Source organism: Maniola jurtina, chromosome 24 (genome assembly GCF_905333055.1).
Source record: "Maniola jurtina chromosome 24, ilManJurt1.1, whole genome shotgun sequence".
Classification (NCBI taxonomy): domain Eukaryota; kingdom Metazoa; phylum Arthropoda; class Insecta; order Lepidoptera; family Nymphalidae; genus Maniola; species Maniola jurtina.
The window spans coordinates 7,357,864-7,378,629 of NC_060052.1; the positions used below are offsets into that span (position 1 = coordinate 7,357,864).

The 20,766-nt window shown below is 34.9% G+C and overlaps 1 protein-coding gene and 1 long non-coding RNA gene across 2 annotated transcripts in view; one reads left to right on the forward strand and one right to left on the reverse strand.

The window, feature by feature from the left end:
- LOC123877819 (homeobox protein HMX3-B-like) overlaps positions 1-10,159 on the reverse strand; it is a 33,380-nt gene extending 23,221 nt beyond the window's left edge. The window contains exon 1 of the mRNA XM_045924733.1: positions 9,863-10,159. The gene's annotated coding sequence lies outside the window, so the exon portion shown is untranslated. The remainder of the gene's footprint in view (positions 1-9,862) is intronic.
- A 7,447-nt stretch (positions 10,160-17,606) lies between these two features.
- On the forward strand, positions 17,607-18,648 carry LOC123877831. The gene is made up of 2 exons (XR_006798682.1): positions 17,607-18,272; positions 18,548-18,648. It is a non-coding gene; the product is annotated as an uncharacterized LOC123877831 (long non-coding RNA).
- Positions 18,649-20,766: the final 2,118 nt, after the last annotated feature.

Consider the following 20,766-nt stretch of genomic DNA (forward strand, 5'->3'; position numbering starts at 1 on the left):
AGAACATTATGAAGAATGGCGTGCAGGTTTCCTCACGATGTTTTCCTTCACCGTTAAAGCAAGTGATTTTTAATTGCGTTACCTATACAGTGGTCAAAGTATTGTTGAATAGATGCAGGCTTTGCTTTGCGGATTTGAGTGGCTGGCTTTTCCTGCATGTTTAGTAGTGGAAGGGCGGGCGGCGCATATGCATAGTGCACCATACAGATTTGCCTGGTTTAGCGGATTATAGCAAATTAAGCTTTTGGTTCCTTGCAAACTGTTGTTTTCATAATATGGAAGAATTATTATTAACTAGAGGATGCCCCGACTTCGTCCGCGTGGATTTAGGTTTTTAAAGATCCCGTGGGATTCAGACAGAAACAGTCTGATTTTCCGGGATAAAATGTCTATGTCAATTACAGGAACGCAAGCTACCTCGGTACCAAATTTCATACAAATCGGTTAAGCGGATGGGTTTTTAGGAATCCCGTGGGAACTCTTTGATTTTTCGGGATATAAAGTAGCCTATGTCCGTCCCCGGGATACCTATACGCTAACCCTGTACCAAATTTCGTCAGAATCCGTTAATTTGTTGAAAGGTCGTGAAAAGGTAGCAGACAGACAAACAGACAGACACACTTTCGCATTTATAATATTAAGTATGGAAGTATGGATTAAGCTTTTGAATCCTTGCAAACTGTTGTTTTCCTAATATGGAAGAATTATTATTAATAATGATCTAATGTAACGAATGGTTCACTATTTACCATACAGTTGGTAAGGATGCAATTAATTTTAAAACGCGAACTGCACTTTCCGGTAATCACTGAAAAAGGCCACAAAAACGCCGCGCAAATTACTTAAACAGTTATATTTAAATGTACCGATGACCGCCGCTGATAGCCATCGGGCTCGCAATATTTCCAGGTGAAATTCCAGAATTCCAGTATTCCAGTATTTCACCTGGAATACGCTTTTCAGCGGGAATCGCTCGTTTGATTGCCACTTTGGGTATTTTAAACACGGAGCACATTTGAAATTGCATGGACAATTTTACTTTTAAACCCCGTGTGTGCTGGCGGATAAAAAATAAAGTATGTGGTTGTTTACATACTTGTATATTATATAATGCTAGTTGACCAGCCCGTTTTCACTCGGGTGAAATTTCATAAACCTATAAATACATACTTAATATTATAAATGTGAAAGTGTGTCTGTCTGCCTGCTACGTTTTCCCGGCTCAACCGCAGAATAGATTTTAATGAAAAGTTCAGACTTAGGATACATCCCGGGTACATAGGCTACTTTTTATCCCGGAAAATCAAAGAGTTCCCACAGGATTAAAAAACTGAAATCCACGCGGGCGAGGCCGCGGGCATCTTCTAGTCAATAAAATAGCCTAAGTTACTCCTGGATAATGATGAAATAATTATTAAAATCGTTTCAGTAGTTTCAGAGTTATCGATTACAAATAAACAAACAAATCTTTCTTCTTTATAATAGGAGGAGTAGGTACGACAATAGTGCAACGGGTGAGATTTGAACCGCCGACCTTTCGGATTTCAGTCCGCTCCTCAACCGTTGAGCTATCGAGACTTAAATCAATATTTTGATACTTTGTCGATCTATGAGCGGTTATTCTCTAGTAACCGGATATCGTGGTAAATCTATCGACAAAATATACACCCCCAGGTGTTCGAGCCTAGTGAAGCGTAGGCGTAATCGATACTTTATAAAATCGATCATCTTTTTGGCGCTCGATTAATTTTTTAAATCGATATCATTGATTTTTTGTTGAATTTTTAATTAGCATTTCTTTGTTAGGTTTTTGAGGACGTCAAAATATTTTTTTTTATTAAAAAGTAACACCTTTTGAAATTTGATACTTACGACTTTTAAGGGTAGATTTATAACCCCCGACCCAAAAAGAGGGGTGTTATAAGTTTGACGTGTGTATCTGTGTATCTGTCTAGCTCCTAAACTAATGAACCAATTTTAATTTAGTATTTTTTTATTTGTTTGAAAGGTGGCTTGATCTTAGCTATTATAATCCAAGAAAATCGGTTCAGCCGTTTGAAAGTTATCAGCTCTTTTCTAGTTACTGTAACCTTCACTTGTCGGGGGTGTTATAAATTTTTACACTTGTATTTCAATTAAGTTACTCCATTTGATTTATTTGCTTATAGCTTAGTGGTTAAAACGGCGGCCTCAGAGCCGGGCAGACTCGGGTTCGAGTCCGGGCACGGACATCTTTTCGGAGCTTTCGGATGTTTTAAGCAATGAATTATCACTCGCTTTAATTTTGAAGTAAAACATCGTGAGGAAACCTGCATGCCTGAGAGTTCTCCATGTTCTCAAAGGTGTGTGAAGTCTGCCAATCCGCATTGGGCCAGCGTGGCAGACTATGGCCTAAATCTTTCTCACTCTGAGAAGAGACCCGTGCTCAATAGTGGACCGGCAATGGGTTGATCAAGTCAAGTCAAGTTAGTAGGTAGGTAGGTATAGTACGTGACAGCAATGTCGAGATGCCAATCTGTGTGCCTAGTGGGAGATTTTTAACCTATTCGATCGCGTAAAAGTTAACTGCGTTTTGTATAGAATTGAAAGAGCGCCATCTTCTTGTCACTAGATGGCGCTGTTTCAATTCCATACAAAACGCAGTTAACTTTTACGCGATCGAATAGGTTAAAAATCTCCCACTAGACACACGGGCTATGAGGCGAGATGACGCCCTGCGCACCCGCACGTCACCCGCGCTATCCCGCACCGGATTAGTGCGGGTGTGCGGGGCGATAACCCACCTCGATTGCCATCTCAACCTGTCCCGTTTTGAGTTTTGACCTACTTTGAGTTTTATGGAACCGTGATATACTATATGGTCCGTGACTATAGGACTACTAGAGGATGCCCGCGACTTCGTCCGCGTGGATTTAGGTTTTTGAAGATCCCGTGGGAACGGTCTGATTTTCCAGGATAAAATGTCTATGTCAATTACAGGAACGCAAGCTACCTCGGCACCAAATTTCATATAAATCGGTTAAGCGGATGGGTCTTTAGGAATCCCGTGGGAACTCTTTGATTTTCCGGGATAAAAAGCAGCCTATGTCCGTCCCCAGGATATAAGCTAACCCTGTACAAAATTTCGTCAGAATCGGTTAATCTGTTGGGCCGTGAAAAGATAGCAGACAGACACACTTTCGCATTTATAATATTAAAGTAAGTATGGATTATAGGACCTACAGATATATCTTTATAATGTAATAAAGATTTGGAGATATGCGTCGGTTAATTGATTAGGAATACCCCCTCTATTGCCGGGACATAGTTTCACGTTAATTAGTTTATGCATATTCAACGGCGAGTCAATCATAAAACATTACAAAGTCTAATTCCACCCTTTTACGGTGTTAAGATGTGCTGTAGGTACGGGCCGACTGTCACACCGTTATTCAGATAAAATCCATATTGTGTCTGTCTGTCTGCTACCTTTTCACGGCCCAACAGTTAAACCGATTCTGACGAAATTTGGTACAGGGTTAGCTTATATCCCGGGGACGGACATAGGCTACTTTTTATCCCGGAAAATCAAAGCGTTCCCACGGGATTCCTAAAGACCCATCCGCTTAACCGATTTGTATGAAATTTGGTACCGAGGTAGCTTGCATACCTGTTATTGACATAGGCATTTCATCCAGGAAAATCAAACAGTTCCCGCCGGATCTTTAAAAACCTAAATCCACGCGGACGAAGTCGCGGGCATCCTCTAGTTAGAAATAAAGAAAGGAAAATGTTTATTTGAGGCATTAAATATAAATAAATAAATAAATCTTCATTAACTTAACAAAACGTAGTGTTAACAAGCTTGTGAGGCCCTGCCTCTTGATAAAGTGAAAATTGTGTTGCACAGTTTATAAATAGTGTAGGCAATATCGTCTTATAGAGCAGTGCAATATTTCGAACAGGCAGGCCACAGTTTGTGTTGAGGCATCTAGAGGTTCGTGCCATAAAGGCGACAAAGTAAAATGAATCTTAAACAACCTTGTTTTAAAATTCAAGTTCCTCCCTATATATTATTACAGCCAGCGCTCCAAGCGGAAATGTTACGAAATTAATCAAAATCAAGGAATTTTAGACCCATTTTACCGTGAGGTTCTTGTGTTTGGTGCTCGAATTCTATCAGTGTCGATAAAGTGTAAAATGTCATATCTGCTAAAGGTACCTACTACGCATCTGCGGTAGTAAAAAAAAAGCTGTGATAGCCTAGTGGTTAGAACGTCTGCCTCCTAATCGAAGGTCGGGGGTTCGATCCCGGGCACGCACCACTAACTTTTCAGCTATGTGCGTATTAAGCAATTAAATATCACTTGCTTTAACAGTGAAGGAAAACATCGTGAAGAAACCTGCATGCCTCAGAGTTCTCCATGTTCTCAAAGGTGTGTGAAGTCTGCCAATCCGCATTGGGCCAGCGTGGTAGACTATGGCCTAATCCGTTCTCATTCTGAGAGGAGACCCGTACTCAGTAGTGGGGCGGAAATTGGTTGATCATGATGATGATGATGATTTGCGGTATTGGAGCGGAGAAGGAGGAGTGTAATGACGTGACGTGAAACCTCAGTGATTCGTCAACTTGTGGCAACTCTCATCCCTGTCACTCCTGGCAAGAGCCTGCTCAGTTATGCGCTATACCTATACACAGACCGTGTTACAGTTCGGTGTAACAGCCGGCCAGCGGTTCTATTAGTGGGAAGGGTTAAACATTTTACAGCAGCATAAAGTTTACGGGTTGCGGGTTAGATGGTATCGCGAAGTGGCCAGCTGACTGCGCTGTCTTGTTAAGGGTCTTGTATACTAAAGATACTACGCATCTGCGGTAGTGGAGCAGAGAGGAAGTAGTGTAATGACGTGACGTGAAACCTCAGTGATTCGTCAACTTGTGGCAACTCTCACCCCTGTCACTCGTGGCAAGAGCCTGCTCAGTTATGCGCTATACCTATACACAGACCGTGTTACAGTTCGGTGTAACAGCCGGCCAGCGGTTCTATTAGTGGGAAGGGTTAAACATTTTACAGCAGCATAAAGTTTACGGGTTGCGGGTTAGATGGTATCGCGAAGTGGCCAGCTGACTGCGCTGTCTTGTTTAGGGTTTTGTATAAGTAGGTTCATTGCCTACGCATCTTTGTTGTTAATTAGAAACTTCATTAACCGACCCAAAAAGAGGGGTGTTATAAGTTTGACGTGTGTATCTGTGTATCTGTCGGTGGCATCGTAGCTCCTAAACTAATGAACCTATTTTAATTTAGTTTTTTTTGTTTGAAAGGTGGCTTGATCGAGAGTGTTCTTAGCTATTAAATCCAAGAAAATCGGTTCAGCCGTTTGAAAGTTATCAGCACTTTTGTAGTTAATGTAACCTTCACTTGTCGGGGGTGTTATAAATTTTTAATTTACACTTGTAAATAAAGCTGTCGGATACTGTCTTTGAGGAAGTAATTTAAGAAGGAGGCGCAAAGAGAGAGGGTACCTACGTAAATTATCGTTAAAAACACTGCTAACAAAAACCATTTTTTTAATCCTGTCAAGTGTGAGTCAGCCTCGCACACGAACAGTTCCGTACCATCGTACAAGATATTTATTCCTAACACTTTTATGTAGCACACTGCAAGTTATGAGTGATTTAATTATTTTTTTTCGTGAACCTATTATAAGCTATTATTAAACAGATAGACAGACAGACAGACAAACTGACAGACAGACTGACAGACTGACAGACTGAGAGACTTACAGACTGACAGACAGATACACTTTCGCATTTATAATATTAGCATGGATTTATTAAACAGTTGTACAACATTGTAACTAAGTATATGACGGACAGCGCCATCTATGATGTTAAACATCTTGTGTTACTTGGTCGTGAACACTAATTATTAATTTTTTTGTGATGTAACCACTAATTCACGGTCTTCGGATGTTTCCCTGTACCTATGTGTGTTTTACCTACTTATATGGCTACCTGACCTGCCAAACATGATTCTAGGTCAACGGGAAGTACCCTATAGGTTTTAATTCCCTTGAATTCACAGACACGACAACACGACAAACAGACAGACAACGAAGTGATGATCCTATATAAGGGTTCCTTTATTTCTTTTGAGTTGATTAACTCTAACAAGATAAAGTTGAAAACTAAAACCCGACTGCGATCGTCTTAAGAGGGGTCTCTCCGTCACTCGCTTCATACAAACGTAGTTCCAATTTCATTTGAATATTAAGCAACCAAAGTCCATGAAATTTTGCAGACATATTCTAGAAACTAATATCTATGTCTGTGGTTTTCCAAATTTCTGTTAAAATATTCGGTTTCAAAGTTACGCGGTCTTAAAAATTCACATACAAATCTTTGAGCCCCTGTAATTTTAAAACTACATATTTTTAGAAAAATCTAAAACACCACAGACACAGATATTAGTTTCTAGAATATGTCTACAAAATTTCATGGACTTCGGTTCCTTAATATTGAATTGAAATTGGAACTACGATTGTATGAAGTGAGTGACGGAGAGAGCCCTGTTAATAAACGCTGAAATATTATAGTAAAATTGTTTTTTTTTCGCTTGGTTTTTTTTTTTGTTTTAGTACATTTATAGGTATTCATGAACTTTCTCCTCTTTCATTTGACACCCCACTCGATACAATAGTAAAAAAAAAATATTTGGAGACCCCGTCTTTTTTCATGTAACATCCGTTAGGTCAATATTTTTCGTGTAAAATGTAGCCTATGTCACCCGGACCTTTACGACGAATCGATTGACACCTCATTCATCAAAATAGGCCCAGTAGTTTAGGCGCTACGGTGGAACACACTGAATCTGGATACAAACATGTACACACCCACATACATAGACTGCTAAAATCATAACCCTTCCTTTTGACTTTGCTGCAGTCGGGTAAAAAGAAAGGCTACAATATAGTCTAAACAAATACAGGCAAGTTTATTATATCAATCATGACACATTTCATTATTACAAAGTTGGCAAACAAAAACTTTATAATACGCCTACAAAACAAATTATTAATTAAGTGGAGTGCATTGAAAATTAGTTAATTACTGAAAAGTAAACGCTACAAGCGCCAGGGGGCGAGTGAACTTAATGTTGGACCTATGGGACGTTATTATTTTGATGGTATTTTTAAAATAACTACTATGGTTTAGAGTTAATCATTGTTTAATCGTTAATTTCTAGTTCACGACCTGCACGCTAACCCTCCGTTTACACACTCACCATCGCTACTCACCGTTAAAGTCATCGACAAGTCAATACATTCAAAATTCAATTTGTATCATATAGACTAATTAGAGCTTCTTATTCGACGTTTAGGACTTTATCACCAGTTCCAAAAGCAAATCATATAGTGTACTGTACTCTAATTTATTTATTTTTGACATTTTACCCTATTTTTAAACAACAAACAATAAAATAACAAAAACAACAGAAAAAATAACAGAAACACAGAAAGAACAAAAAATAAAATAACATCAACAACAAAATCAATAAATAACAGAAACAAAAGAGAAAGAACCCAAAATAAACTAATAAAGACACTATTTCATTATAATTACCTAACACCAACTAAAGACCTATACAGACAAACTAAACTGCTTAACATAAAACAATTATACACATACAACACCTGCCTACTCATTAGAAAAATTACTACTCAAACTGTACATACAAATATAACATTTAAACAAAGATCCATTACCCATAATCTTAGAAATAAAAGCAAAATACACATTTGGCAACCTCGGACAAAAACCTATGGGAGCAAAAATATTATGTGTGAGGGTGTACATAATATGTTTAATAACATACCTGATATAGTCAAGCAGTCTAAAAATATTAGTCAGTTTAAGAATAGGTTAAAAATATATATAGCGGAAAATATTGTGTAAATAGAAACTGTAAATTATTACTCAAAATTTTATTAGTTAATAAGTCAGACTAAATTGTAGTAAATAAATAAGTAGGTTGATATAGTTTTAATAATATAGTATAATATAAAATTTAAAGTGTAAATGCATGCGTCTGTGTAAGTACTGAAATGTATATTGTAATCTTAATGTAAGTGAACAGTATGTTCTTTTTGAGAATTAATTCTTTAAACCAAAATAAAATAACATAAACAACAAAAAACTAAAGTAACGGAAAAAAAAACATTGAATAAAAATATGATAAAATGGATCCCACTAGCAGCGGGGTGGGTTGGACCCAAGCCGCCAAGTACTGTATATTATTAATAGCTGATGCCTGCAGCTTCGCCCGCGTGGATTGGTCAGATCCCCTGCAGCATCAGGATTGAGGAGTTGGACTCCAAATTTTTTATGAAACAATGTCGCAAAGTTCCTCTATGGATTAAAAAAGAAATGACGCAAATCGGTTCAGAAATTTCGAAGATTTCGATGTACATAGGTAGAAAAACACAACTCCCTTTTTGAAAGTCGGTTAAAAAAGTAGCCTATGTTACTCCCTGGTCAATCCTCTAATTGTCAGTGAAAATCCCGTCAAAATCGATTCAGCCGTTCCAAAGATTAGCCTTTTCAAACAGACAGACAGACAGACAAAAATTTTAAAAACGTGTGATTCAGTGTTGGTATCGTTCAAATAACCTTATGAGCTTAATATGAGGTAGTTCTTTCGAAATTACAGACAGACACTCCAATTTTATTAATTAAGTATAGATGTAATAATTTACTAAATCATCTTATGGGCAATTGAAAGCTTGTAAAGTCGTGCATACCTAATCTTGCCAACGGGTGATTACAAGATGAGCCCGGTGATGAATCGAAATATTTTTAACCCCCGACCAAGAAAGAGGGGTGTTATAAGTTTCACGTGTGTATCTGTGTAATTGTCTGTGGCATCGTAGCTCCTAACCTAATGAACCGATTTTAATTTAGTTTTTTTTGTTTGAAAGCTGGCTTGATCGAGTGTTCTTAGCTGTACTTCAAGATATTCGGTTCAGCCGTTTGAAATTTAGTTACTGTAACCTTCACTTGTCGGGGGTGTTATAAATTTTTAATTTACACTTGTTTCAATAATTTCGTTTAATGCATGTCACACTAGAGCGGAGCTGCATACAGAATATCTACCTAGACGCAAAGCGACGCGCTGCGTAGCGTCGCTTTAATGCGGTCCGGGCTTTAGGTAATATTACCGACATGTCGCGCATAATTTTGATACTAGTGTCGCGATAAAAAACCGGCCAAGTGCGAGTCAGACTCGCGCACCGAGGGTTCCGTACTCGGGCATTTCATCCGATATTTTGCACAATAAATCCAAAACTATTATGCATTTTCAAAGATAGGTAGGTAAGTGGTGAAGCCTAGTGATTAAGATGTCAGCCTCCTATACCTACAGGAAGTCCGATATTCGATCCCGGGCAAGCACCTTTTACTCTTGCTTTAACGATGAAGGAAAACATCGTGAGGAAAATTATTGTATTATACATACTTACCTTAGAGTTCTTATAAGTAATATTCTCAAAGGTTTGTACCAATCAGATGAAAAAAAAACCCAGACTGGGTTTAAGTTGGTTTAGAAAGTGTGAACCCAGGAATGATTTCTTAGAGTTCCGTACACCAAGGGTAAAATAGTATCTATCTGTCTGTCTGTTACCTTAACATAAGTATCTTTTCACGACTTAGGTAACCGCTAAATTGATCTCGACGGAAATTGCACAGATAAAGCTTGTATCCTGGAGATGAACTTAGGATACGTTTCATCCCGAAAATCCAGGAGCTCCCACGGGATTTTTCAAAATCTAAGTAATCTAAATAATTCCACGCGGAGAAGTCATGGGCGTCAGCTAGTATTTTACTCACCTCTCAACTAAAAATATTCATCCCTTCACAGCACTTTTTGCAATAAAATCATCACTTATTTAAAAACATGGTCTTGAATAAACACTACACCTTTGCAGTATCAAATAAATAGTTCGTAAACGAAAAACCATATACCGAAACCGATTTTAGAAGTCCCAAATATGACTTTTAATATTGCAACTACTGGGAATGTTCAATCAGGGTTTTACAACTAGAAGATCAATCTTGAGGTCTGTCAAAAGACTGTAAGGTTTTTTTGAACCGCGTACTAAAGGTTCTCACACCAAACATGTGTTGTTTGTGAACCTACTTTGATAACTGACGAGTTACCCTTAGCGAATTTGGGCGTTCCACTTCACAGCAACACCCCTTGGCTAACCACCCCTATATTCCCCTCCCTCTCTAACGGGTGGAAGCTGTCAATGTGGATCCTATGTCGTTCGGATAAGGGTGTAGAGGAGATGGGGTAATCGATCGTAGTGTAATAGTCCGTCGTCTAACACGATTAAGGGACGGCGCTTATGAAATTTGTGGAAACTCGTACCTTTGTGTGAGATTTTTCGGGGTGTCTTCAATTATTATGTGTTTATTGCGTGTATTTTTTGAAGAAAATGCATTAGTTTTTTGAGCGTATATTAGAGAAAGAGTCACCCCGGCTTCGCACGAGTAAGGTTTATTCGTAAGGATCTCTAATTTTTGAAAATAAAATAAAAGCCTATGTCATTCTAGAATAATGTAGCTTTCGACTGGTGAAAGAACTTTAAAAATCGGTTCGTAGTTCTAGAGATTACTTCCTACAAGCAAACTTAGCAACTTCTTCTTTAAAATAAGTAGGTATTAATACCTATAACTAGATGATATTGAATTCTAAAGCAATTAGGCCTACCTAAGATTTTTAACGGGTAATTTTAGCGTTAACTATAATATTGTAGGTGATATTTATTATAACAAGTGTAAATTAAAAATTTATAACACCCCCGACAAGGGAAGGTTACAGTAACTAGAAAGCAGCTGATAACTTTCAAACGGCTGAACCGATTTTCTTGGATTATAGCTAAGAACACTCTCGATTAAGTCATCTTTCAAACAAAAAAAAACTAATTAAAATCGGTTGATTAGTTTAGGAGCTACGATGCCACAGGCAGATAGGTACACAGATACCTACACACGTCAAACTTATAACACCCTTCTTTTTGGGTCGGGGGTTAAATATAGGTAAGTAGGCATATGTCTGTATACCTACTTATAACGACTTAACTCACTTGTTCGTCGGAGTATGCCCAACTAATTTCGAACCTATATTTGGGTCCTCATTCAAAAACGCGACGGAGAGAAATTTCTGAAAATAAGTAGGTAGGTACTGCAGACTATTCACAATAAGTAGTTTTTTAAAATTATATTCTTTGTTATTTGTGAGATAATCTTAGAAAATAAATTTACAGCCCTGTGAACTTTTTAATGTCTTCTTATTAAGGTACCTATTTACAAAAAAAAATGTTTACATCGCTAAAATTTACAATTTTGGTGTAGGTAATCGACATTAGGTACGTACGATGGCCGATGCCAAAGAAACCAAATGAAACTTCCATGCTCCTTATAGGTTAGCTCGCTACCATCTTAGACTGCATCGTCACTTACCACCAGATGAGATAGTAGTCAAGGGATACCTTGTATCTAAATTTAAAAAAAAAACAAATACAGACTCGTAGTCTGGTGGTGGTGCTGGACGCGAATGCTATGAATCTGTAGCACCACATTTCGAGCAAATCTATTTTTTTTTGTGTGTAATCTATACTAATATTATAAAGAGGAAACCTTTGTATTTTTGTATGTTTGTATTGAATAGGCTCAAAAACTACTGGACCGATTTCAAAATTTCTTTTACCATTACTTAGAGGGATTCTTCCGAATCCGTATAGGCTATATTTTATCCCGGAAAATAGAAAAAATAAATGTCCACCCGTGCGAAGCCGGGGCGGGTCGCTAGTATAATATATGTGCGTTTTAAGCAATTAAATATCACTTGCTTTAACGGTGAAGGAAAACATCGTGAGGAAACCTGCAGGCCTGAGAGTTCTCCATGTACTCAAAGGTGTGTGAAGTATGCCAGTCCGCATTGGGCCAGCGTGGCAGACTATGACCTAAACCCTTCTCACTCTGAGAAGAGACCCGTTCTCAGTAGTGGGCCGGCAATGGGTTAATCATATATATCAGCACTCCGAGCACCCAACATTAACATGTCGATGGCGCTACTTTGACGTTTTCGCCCATCCTAAAATCCCAGCGCTTGAAATTTTTTCACTTGAAAAAATCTCACTTTAAAACATAAATATTTAAAAATTAGCCAAAACCGTCCAAGTAAACAAGTAACAAGCGGACGGATATACGGAAATGTGCCTTTTTCCACCCCACAGCCATTCACTTACACCCTTTTACGCCTCAGGGCGAAGAAAACCTCAGTGGTACTTAGAAACCCTAACTGAAACCATAATTAATCACCACTAATCCATTGCTTAGTACCTATACAAGTTTTTATAACATTTCGAAGAAAACCAGTAAGGGATGTTTCCATAATGAATATTACAGTGAGTTTTGGTAGTTTAACTATGGCAGCCTGAGGCGAATCCGAGTGTCGGTGTATGCGTCCTAATGACTAATTTACCCCTATAATTGCCCTTGTAGAAATCTTTGGGGGGCGCTTTATGTCTTCATTGGCTAAGTAGAGGTTACCCCAAAAAGTTTGGTGGTTTTCTTTCCATTCATTTGACTAAATAGGTACCCTTAATAGGTAGGTTGGTACTTTACCTATTTGTATGAAGTTAATTTCATTTTTAACCCCCGACCCAAAAAGAGGGGTGTTATAAGTTTGACGTGTGTATCTGTGTATCTGTGGGTCTGTGTATCTGTGTAGGTATCTGTCTGTGGCATCGTAGCTCCTAAACTAATGAACTGATTATAGTTTAGTTTTTTTTGTTTGAAAGGTGGCTTGATCGAGAGTGTTCTTAGCTATAATCCAAGAAAATCGGTTCAGCCGTTTTAAAGTTATCAGCTCTTATCTAGTTACATACTGTAACCTTCACTTGTCGGGGGTGTTATAAATTTTTAACTTAGGTACACTTGTTTCTCATCGTTACGTGTTATTTACCTACCTACCTATTGTATCGAACGTTAGCCGTGATTTCATGATTATTGTAGGCATTAAGTAAGCAGAATGAATATTATGTTTTTATATACAATAATTATTTGTTATTAAATATAAACTCATACCTACTAATAGCTAGGCATAATGTATATTTTATCTATATTTTGTATATTGTATACCTATTTCATTTTTATTTACTTTTAAAAAATAGAGTTACCAATTAATATAGGTAATATAAACAGTTAAACACTTTTTTATAAAAAAAAAGGCCAGCATAACGCCATCTGTAATCGAGTAGTAGTAATTGAAAAAAAAATTATATACTTTGGATTTATTTGTTTAATTTAGTTACATTTAATTTAGTTTTGAGTTAAAATAAGTAATTATTTTTAATTGTTTTTAGTTTTAATTTAGATGTAAGTTTATTTTATTAAGAAAACTCTTATGTTGATGTCAATAAAAATATATTACCTTAATTTATTTGTTATTTCATTTCTTACCGATGTTTCCCATATCCTAATTTTATTAATATACCTGTTTATCACTAAAAAAAAGATTTAAATTAAATTTATTATTAAAGTGACATCTATTGTCGACTAGAAGAACTTCTCTTTCAGGAATTGTTAATAGATGTCGTAACTACTTAATAATAGTTTCCTAATTTAAGACTAGATGGCATTGCTTATTTTGCCAATTAAAATCCGCTCACCTTTTCGCAAGAAAATTCAAGTTTGATTTTAAAAAACCAGCCAAGTGCAAAACAGACTTGCATATGAAGGATTCCGTACCAATATGCTGCTTTTATGTGCTACTAGATGATGCCCGCGACTTCGTCCGCATGGATTTAGGTTTTTCGAAATCCCGTGGGAACTCTGACTTTCCGGGATAAAAAGTAGCCTATGTGCTAATCCTGGATATTATCTATCTCCATTCCAAATTTCAGCCAAATCCGTCAAGTAGTTTTTGCGTGAAGGCGTAACAAATAACAAACATACCGTGTGTGTGATACTGCTATTAAAATATGACGGACAGCGACAGATTTTTTCATTTAGCTTGAGATAAGACATTGCTGCCTATCGAACTTCATGATTCATAGGTCAACGTGAAGTAGGTATTCAATACATTTTGATTCACTCATCTTGACAGACACGACAGCCAGACAGACAGACAGACAACAAAGTGATCCTATAAGAGTTCCGTATTTCCTTTTGAGATACGTAACCCTAAAAAACAAAATGTTACTTACCTATATCGACATAAAAAAAAAGATTCCGACGAATTGAGAACCTCCTCCTTTTTTGGAAGTCGGTTAAAAATAGATTATTTTTGTTCATCAGGTGCGGATATGGTTTTAAATGAAAATGGGCGTAGAAAAAAACAAATCATCTTGTCCAAAATATTTTTATTTTCAACAATATTACGTATAAAACATTCTCTCACTGCATCTATGTTAATCATAGGGTACTTAGGTACCTATGCAATTAAAATTGAGTTCAAATTAAAACTCGCTTCACTATTTAATTTTCTTAATCGATCGACTCGATCTGACTGTTATCTTTCAATAAAATAGGTACTTATAATACCCGACTGAGTTTGTTGTGGGCTCTTCTCAGACTTGGGCGCGTTTGGAACCCTCGTAGCTTTAGTTTTAAGTTTACGTAATTAATTATCACCACTATATCATCTTTCAAATCTAAAAAATCGGACAAGCAAAAGGTGTAGTTAGTTTGATTTTAGTTGTTATTGCCAAAAATTGTATGATCTACGCCGGTTCTTCAATTGCTATACAACAATTATAATTTATTAGTTACATGTACATAGCTCAAAGCAGTCACATAAAAATATTCTAAAAAGCAAGTCTTTTGCAGCTAAAAGTTTAGAAAAAAAATATGCAGTATTTTTTTTCTATAACATTTTCTAATTTCTATATCTAGTCGGGTCTATATTTTTAATACAAGATGTTGATATTTTTTTTATAAATAAATGTAAGTACATATTTTTATTTCAATAATATTATGTTGCTTTTATTTACAGAAGTAATTCGTAAATTCCATTTTCAAATCCTGTCTAAAAACTATACTAGATCGAATCCCAGATCTAGGTACCAAAGTAGGGTAGGTAGTTAGGTAACACATATAGGATTGTTCTGCCTATATCAGTACATAGCAAAACAACTTACGTATGTACATATTCAGTTTAAAGCATTAGAACAAGTCCTTACCAATTAGAATCTTTCGAAAGCGTGTTTTAAAAATAATAAGCATTTTAAAATCTTATTAAAAGTCATAATAATAATCTACTAATTGAGCTACAGAGTAAATAAAATCTGTAAAACTAAAAGTAACAAACTGCGTTTTATTCTATTATTTATTATACTCCATCCATAAGTTAGTATAGGGCTCTCTCTGTTAATCCCAAACAAATGACAGAGACAAAAAGTGGGCGTCAATCATTTTGAATGACCAACCAATCACAATCGAACATATGTTTTCCGTACTACTCTATTCGAGAACCTGTTTTCAAAAAACATTCGAAATTAAATTCGAAAACATAGGTTCGTTTAGTATTAGTTGGTCACTCAAAATGGTTAACGCCCACTTTTGGTCTTTGTCATTTGTTTGGGATTAAAAGAGACAGCCCTATACTAACTCTCATTCTCTCCATGGACAGTAGGTATTTAATCTATAATTTGGTAGAATAATATAAGGAACAAAATAAATATTACGTGTACATAATATTATGTACTTAATTTAATTTTGATTAAAATTACTATAGTACATTGGTTAATTTTTGTTTATTATCTTTTACATAATAAAATAGTTATAGTGCGTTTCATCGGATAGTTCCTATGGCGTTATGTTGGCTCCCCTGTCTGTCCAAGTCATTGGCACGATATTTGCATAAGAAGACGCAGATTTTGTTTATTTTCATTTGATTTTCCTGAATGAATGAAATGAAAATCAAATGAAAATAAACAAAATCTGCGTCTTCTCATGCCAATATGGTGCCAATAACCACCCAACAGACAGGGGAGCCAACATAACGCCATAGGTACTGTCCGATGAAACGCACTATACCGAAAGCTCTTTTATAACAAAATTTTCAAAATTTAAAAAGAGAGCAATTTCAAATTAATTTTTTTTTTTTTTTAGAAATTGTTACGCATGGATTTGCGTTTATTTTACTTTTTACCGGATTAAGGCAAAGCCAGGGTTATGATTTAAGCAGTCTATGTATGTCTTGTATTTATTTATGTTTCAGCATAGCGCCTAAGTTTCTGGGCAGGTTTGGATGAATGGTATGTCAATCGATTCGTTTATTATAATAATTATAATCCGGGTGACATAGGTGATAGCCTACCTTTTTTACAGAAAAAAAAATCAATATGGCGGAAATTATATTTGAAAAAGTGGGGACTTTTTTTTTTTTTTTTTGCTAACATATCGTAAAAATTTTAAGTTGTGAAATATACAATATACAACAATTTTGCAATATTTCTGAGTCTATTAAGGGTAGTTGGGTTTTATGGTTTTGAACTCTTTCTTGTTTTCAAGTCAAAATAAAGGTAAAGCAGAACTGTCTATTTTTTGATTAACTTGGTGTTTTAGTAAATCGTAAGCATTATATTTTATAAAAGAAGCATAAAAACCACGATTTATGTTGTCAAATTAGGACAAAAACCGGTTTTGCCATCATTGTTTTAACTCTTAAAAAAATGTGGGTACATACATTTTGGCGCAAATATTTTTGCATCATAGACAATAAATACAATTTCTACTTCTTAACATAATGGTAGACATTTCTTATTATAGACTAAAAAAAATAATTTTGTACAATTATGTACAAGAAAGTATTGAATATCTGATAATAAGACAAAAATAAAACAAATAAAGTTGTGAAGAAGAGGAAAAAATCTCAGACATTCAATACTCGACTTAGAATTAAAAAAAAAAAGGAAGAGTCTATTCAGCCACAAGCGGTCGTTCTATGATAAAAAATATACGGCAACAAGTGTCAAATCAAATAGTTAATCCATAGAGATAGTATGAGTTAATCAAACGACCGTTTGTCGCTTTCTAGACACTTCCTTAAAAAATAAAACTTATATCATACAATAGGTACGTAGAATTATCATAGATTAAAGTACAAATAAATATCGTCGCCAAGAAAACATTATCTATACTCTATCCACGGAGAGAAGTTAATATAGAGCTCTCTTTGTTACGTAATTCCGTACGAATGACAGAGACAAAACAACATTACGTTAACGGAAAACAAGGCTCATTTCTGATTGGTCACTCAAAATGGTTAGTGCCCACTGACTTTTTTGTCTCTCTTTTGTATGGGATTACGTAACAGAGACCTATACTAACTTCTCCGTGGAAATAGTGCAGTTTAACAGGGCTCTCTCCGTCACTCGTTTCATACAATCGTAGTTCCAATTTCATTTCAATATTAAGCAACCAAAGTCCATGAAATTTTGCAGACATATTCTAGAAACTAATATCTGTGTCTGTGGTTTTTTAGATTTTTCTCAAAAAAATGTAGTTTTAAAATTACAGGGGCTCAAAGATTTGTATGAAAATTTTTAGGACCGCGTAACTTTGAAACCGAATATTTTAACAGAAATCTGGAAAACCACAGACATAGATATTAGTTTCTAGAACGATTGTATGAAACGAGTGACGGAGGGAGCCCTCTTAAAGGCTGGGGCAAACGTGAAGTTTTATCACTGATTTGTCAGTCTCAATGACAGAGCCAATGCTCTACAAAACTGAAGATGCCCAATTATTTTTTTATCTCTTTTTAAAGTTCGATATGTAATCGAGTACTCTATACTAATTGAAGACTGAATATACTGACTAGTTTTTTTTTTCATAAAACTAAAAATAAATCGAAATTGGTACGTCATATTAAATTATAGTTAAACAAACTTTATGGAAAGCAAATTCTTTTTATTGATAATTAAGTTTAGTAAACAAAACATAAAATATTTTAATAGTAAACATGGAAAAAATCTAGATAAGTATCAAAAATCTATTATAACCTTTGTTATGTGTACAATTTTTTTTACGTTTGGATCTGTAAAAAAAATTCATTCAATTCCAAAGCGACAAGAAACGATTTCAGAAAAATATATCTACTTACATACCTTTACAAACGTACATACTTTTTTTTCTATTTGATAATAGTGTAATGTATACTTAAAAAACATGTGTGCAGTTCACACTTGGCAGAAGTGAAACCTTCAGAAAACTTAACTTCGAGGTAGGACTTCGTCTGTGGTGGCGTTTGCTGGCGCGCGTGTTGTAACTTTTTGGAGTGTTTTTTTGTTAGAAGTGGCCGGTTTTTGTGTTCTGCTGGTGTTTATTGGTGGTGGAACTGACTGGGAAGCGCTCTAAAGGGGCGCCGCGTGTATGTCGGCGGGCGCCGGCACAGACGAAGTCCATACTTATACATATAGTTTCCCGAACTTGTAAATAGCTACAAACTTGACATCGGCTAATCAGTGTAAAGCCAGACGAGAGAAAAAAAACTTCGAGGTAATGAGACGTATGCAGAGTATTATGAGTAGGATAATAGGGTATTGGACTGTAGTAATAAAATGATGTTATGTTTTGTATAGCGGTAGTTTATGGGGCTAGAATTCATTAAGTATTAAAGAAAACAATTAAAGAAAATTAGAAATTTACGAAATTTTAACATAATAAAGAAAAATCTATTTTTTTTTAATTATTTTCATCAATAATGAATTCTAGCACCATAGACTACCTATACACACACACACACATTTACTAACTATACAGTCCAAGACCCTATTGTAAGGTTTACTTATTTATTACAATTTTGTTACCAAGTTTAGAAATTATTTTACATTTTATTCCACATTACATATTATACAGACTCCAAGTTTTTAATTTTAACAAAATGACACGAGAGGCTTATGGTAACTAAAGTATGAAATAATTGGAAATATAATGTAATCTATCTCATTCACTCGCAAACTAAATCCTATAGATGTATGAGTTGTCTCTTTTTAGTGTTGGTCTCTCCTTTCATCGAGTTTCAAACTACAATGATTATAAAGTCTTCCCTTTAAAAATACATGACTGCAATAAATATAATAAACTGTAATATAGCTACACAAATCTAACAACCAGTCTATTGAAGCAGTCTTTGTAAGAAGCGGCAACATAACTATATTTTTATATCTGGCAACATTTTTAAACTGTCACAGACAATATTCTAAGTCTGTTTTCATTGTTTTTTTTTTTTTTAGATTCGAATCTTTGCAACAGAAGCTTTAAATTTAAGATTGTAAATTCAATATCTTTAAAGGAATCTATCAAGTAGTATGATAAATGATAATATCCAAAAACATGACCCTTATTTTGATTTCGTTGTATAATATAAAAATAAAAATAAGAAAATATAATAATACGCCTTAACGAAATGTTGGTCGCGAACTTTATATCAGCATGAATGTCAAATTTTTGGGCGCATTTTAGAAAACTTGAAAAAAAAAACAGAAAAGGTGATAAATTGTTTGTGATTTTTTTTTAAACTCTTTATAAAACACTCCATATTTGTCGAAACTAAAAATCTATTGAAAAAATAAATCTTTTAAGCTGCCTGTTACATTATTCTAACACTAAGCTGTATTAAAAATTCATAAAAAAAATTAGGAACAGAGTTCATTTTGGCACGGACGTTAACGATTTTGGAAGCGTTTTAATTTTGACTATAGTAATTCCGTAATTTGCGTTGTATTATTAATTTCACTATCGTTTAAACGAGCAATTGATAATGAAATTAATGTCGTGAAACTAATTTTGTGCCACTAATTTCGTAATGTAAATTCCGCTTTAGAGAATAACGTTAAATAGCTAAATAAAAAAGATTTTATTCCAATAAACATGTCTATTTTTCAACATAACAATCATTAAGTAAGTAGTTTCAGTCGTTTTGTTTATATAAAATTGTATTGTTAGTTAATTTTTTTTTTTAAATGTTCGTCGATTTTACTTTTCATTCAAGAACTTTCACTTAAGCCATTTTTTATAATTATTATAGTATTATAAACATTATCCAAAAAGGTTTGATCATAAATCAAAGAGTACAATACGTTGGTATTTTTTTATAATTACATTTTTTTTCAGTAGATTAAGTAATAGGTTCAGAATTTCTTCTACAGAATGGCGATTTATTTATACAATAATATACAAGAATTTTTTCAGGTATGTCGGCGAGCGCCGGCACAGACGGGGTCCATACTTGTATATTTTAACTAACTTGTTACAAATAACTACAAACTTGACATTTGCTAATCTTTGTAAAGCCAGAAGAGAGAGAAAAAAAAAGAATTTTTTTAATTTTTAATTCCATTTCAATTTTATTTCACGTAGTAATAAAATTGTTTGGATAAGGTAACTTAAAATTGGTTTTTTAGACCACAACTCCAAGTAACTTAGTATTTACAAATACAATGAATTGGTAAGCCTCTATTAAATTTTTTTTTTAAACATTTTTAACCAGAATACTAAAGTGACAAACTTTTTAATTCCTATTAAAAATTTGCTCAAGGCCAAATACTGGAATATTTTAGAGCATCCGAAACGCTGCTTTTTTGGACATAAATTATGTGTGTTTGATAACTCATGACAAATGAGGTATGTAGAACCACATAGTTAATGAGAAATTGTATATGTAGAAAAAATTACACTTTGGTTTGGAACACACTTAAGTATTAATTTTTTTTTAA